This window comes from Eubalaena glacialis, chromosome 10 (genome assembly GCF_028564815.1).
Source record: "Eubalaena glacialis isolate mEubGla1 chromosome 10, mEubGla1.1.hap2.+ XY, whole genome shotgun sequence".
Taxonomy (NCBI): Eukaryota; Metazoa; Chordata; class Mammalia; order Artiodactyla; family Balaenidae; genus Eubalaena; species Eubalaena glacialis.
The window spans coordinates 22,131,006-22,134,957 of NC_083725.1; the positions used below are offsets into that span (position 1 = coordinate 22,131,006).

The window sequence follows — 3,952 nt, forward strand, 5'->3', positions numbered from 1 at the left end:
ACTTACATGTCTATTGTCCCCTATAGGCTGTGAATTGTTTGTGGACATTATTTATGCTCATATTCCACTATGAGTTCAATTCCTAGTAAAAATTCAGATTCAGTAAATAAACATGGTAAGGAGTAAAGAAGAAAGGGAGAGGGGAAGAATGTTTTTCCTTTTGCCATTTGATTACTGATCACCACCAGAAGGATGTTAGGAGAAAAAACTTAGGTGACAAAACTTTGCATGGTATGGGCATGGGCCACAGTACACCCTGTTGTGCATGGTAGGCCTAGCCCAATCCAGTGAAGGATGGATCTGGTATGTACGGAGAGTCCTGTGCCCTGGGACTAGAGGTCTGGAACAGGAATCCTTTATCACACATACAGATGACCTTTACCTAATCTTGGCTTCCCCTCTCTGCACCTTTTACCTGGCCCAGCCTCTCCTAACCTCTCTGCACCACCTTTTCCTGTTCAGACCAATTTCCAGTCTTTCAATAGAAGGAGACCAGTCATGGGGCAACCAAGTTAAAACCTAGTCTCCCATGAAACACTGAAGATGGAGGGGTTTAAAGAGGACACTATGGCATAAAATCCAGCTCTAATTGGCAAAAATGAGGTAGTTCAATAGGTTATACGCTCCAAATAGTTGTTCCCTCTGGTGATACAGCAACAAAAAGTATTCCCGCTGTGCAGACCCGGAGCTGCTGCTGACTTATCCCTGAGATTGCTCACGTACCTGAGAACACAGTGCAGGAATGAGGGCCTTAGATTAAAATACACAAAAATACAAAACAAGAATATTTATATTATGAAAAAAAAAAGTTAAAATGCACAAGATATATCATTCACACACAGCTAGTGCAGTTGGCATCCTGGAGAAAGTGAGACCCAAGGTACAGTCATCCAAGGGAGCCAATAAATAAAATTGTATTGGCCCAGAATGGAGTGGGAGTGAGCTTAGAAGCAGCAGGTCTGCAGCTGTTCCCTCAACCACCCCTTTTGCCTAGCATCACAACCCACTGCTTGGGACAGTTCTCAGCACTCTATCCCAGGAGGGGGTTATGAGGAGACAAGATGCGGAAAACCCTGCCTTACCCCTGAGATATTTCCTCCCCCAGAAGGTAGTGGCTTGTGGGTTGGGTCCATCAATCTAGTCTCATGCTTAATCTTTTCACTCTAGCATGGGAAATATTATTCCCTATCTTTCTTTAAGAGTAAAACAACTTCCCTATCCAGGCCACTTTCAAAATCTGGAGATTCTGGGGTTGGAGACTCAGATAAAGCATGCAGGGAGGGTTACCCCCCAAAGCCCTCAGGTGTATTTGGATAGAGTATAATTGGAGCTCCTTTGCCTCACCCCTTCCCACCAAGAGGGAAGAGGGGGTGACGCTTTGGCCCCCGGCCTGAGATATACGGCAGTGCCAGCTGCCCCTCCCCACCCTGTCCCCACTTTCTCCACTCTGCCAATTGATGCCTGTTCCTCAAAGCATTCTGATCACAGAAGGATAGCCCCCACCCACTGTGGCTCAATTCTGGGCCTCTGGGAGCATGGCACGGCTGTGGATCTCTTCTTCCTCTTCCCAAAAGTAGGCTGGCCTTCTCTGTGAGCTGAGAGCTTGCTGGGCCTTCAATGGACACGAGGCTACGATATGGTTGATGCTCTGGCAGAAGTGGCACTTCTTGGGCTGGGTGGCTGTTTGCATTCCTTGGCATGATGGTCTAGACCTCCACAGTTGTAGCCCCTGTCTCCCTTTGATCTGCGTTTCTGCATGTTCTTCCCTTTGGGCCGCCTCTCGCTCCCAATACAGAACACTCCACCAGGGCCGGTGACTCAGAGAGATTCAGGCCCTTGGCGGACTTCTTAAAGGTGAACTCCACGGCCTCACCGTCCTTCAGGCTCCGGAAGCCCTCCATGTGCAGCTTCCTCTGGTGCACAAAGACATCCACCGGGGGTCGAGTGCGACCCCCGCGCGGGCGGTCATGGGCAGGAAGCCGACTCCCATGCGCAAGTTGAACCACTTACAGATGCCGGCGCCGTGCAGCAGCTGCGGCTCCACGGGCTCCCTGGCCGCATCCTCCTGCAGCTCCTCAGGCACTTCGGCGCCGCCACCTGCAAACTGCTGGTTTGACCCAGAGCCCATGGTAGTCGGCTGAGCCCGCGGTCCTGGGCCCCTGGCCGGCCGGCTGCTGGCCCCAGAGAAGTCCGGAGACAGAAAAAGTCTTAATGAGGGGAAATAGTTGAAATCACTTGCTATAATGAGATTTTGGAATTTGTGTCTTTTGCTTTTCTACACCCCCTTTCAATGAATAGCCTTGTAAGTAAGAGTCTGGAACCTTCCTATCTGGGTTCGGATGCTGCCACTACTACTGCATAGCTATATAACCTTGCACAAGGCATTTATTTCTCTGTACCCCAGACTCATTATGTATAGTATTGGGTTACTAAAAATAACCTACCTCACAGGGTCCTAGTATGAATTAACTAAATAGGTATGACAGAAATAATTTAGAATTGTTCCTGGCACGTAGAAAGTACTATAGAAGTGTTTGCTGTTATTATGACCCCTGTTTTTGAAAGATAGAATTTCTTGCATTGCAGAGTTTGGAATGCCAGATACTACTACAGCATCAACTTCCCTTTCAGAAGAACTGGAAACACTCCAGGACTCACTTTTAGCCAGGGTGCTCTGCACTTCCTGAAGTGATGCTGGCCACAAGAGCAATGCTCATACAAGATAATGAAGTACCACATGATTGCAAAGTCAAGAATATCTAACCCCTAAAAACACCAAAAGGAACTTGGTTTAGATTTGTCCTATGCTTGAGAGCATAATTGGTATGAGGCAGGCAAAGATCCAATTAATGGGTGGCCCAGGCAATGGAGAGGAGATCCTGGGGATGGGAGGATGGCCCCGCAGAACACCCGGACTCAGCTATGACATTCCTGACAGCTGCACACAGGAGCTGGCTCCAGGACCTGAATCCAAGTTTACAAATTCTTTAAGTTAAAAGTGATGGAACAGAGGCAACTGAACCCATGCTACACTTTTATTCTTATAATAGCAACTTAACTCAGTAAAGTCTTTTGAAGTTTACAAATACTCTTTCCAGTATAAAATCTCAGTGATTCACCAGTGAAAGATAGAGGGCATATATCTTCTCTAAAAAATTCATAATATAAAAATAAGTATTAAGAGGATGACACAAATTTACTTATCATCCCCAAAGTCATTTCCGATCTTTCACCTCTTATCCAATGGATACAGTTTTTCTTAGAGAAAACATCCTGGGTCCAGAAGTTGAGAAACAAATTAGGAAAAGTGGAACTATTGAAAGGGTAAGAAAAATAGTAACGGCACCATAAGCATGTCTCCAATGTTTGGATTTGACTCTACTCCCTCAGCCTGTACAGAAAGTCATGGTAGACACAGCTCCTACAGTGCTATGGTTTGCTGCTTCAACCCCACCCCAAACTCTGATTGAATCCATTCCAGATTCCCCCTTGCCCAAGCTGCTCAGCACTGCCTACTGCTCAGTGAAGATACTCCCAGTTGGAAGTGGTAGTTGAGGGGAAAATAAGATAGCAAGTTCAATTCAACTTAACTTAATTGAATTAAATTCAGTTAAATGTGTATTTACTGAACTCCTTATAATACAAATTATATAAATGTGCTAATTCATATAAATGAACTAGGTTCAGGATTAGGGATACAAGAAATGAATATAAGGTACTATTTCTACCTTCAAAGAGCTCATAATTTAATGAGTTAGACATATGTAAAAGTATGAAGAGCCAAACTGCAGGGTGCCTTTTAAGAGATATAAATGTAATAAAATGGGCTATGAGGGCACAGAAAAAAGTGCTTATTTCTAATGGGGCAAGGCAAGTACCCTGTGATATAGTATCTCATTTAATCCTGTGAACTCATTAAGGTGGAAACTATCCCCATTTGAGAGATAGAGTA

General features: G+C 45.3%; 1 pseudogene; it reads right to left on the reverse strand.

The window, feature by feature from the left end:
• Positions 1 to 1,513: 1,513 nt before the first annotated feature.
• Positions 1,514 to 2,128, reverse strand: LOC133099089 (protein lin-28 homolog A-like; annotated as a pseudogene).
• Between the last annotated feature and the right edge of the window lie 1,824 nt (positions 2,129 to 3,952).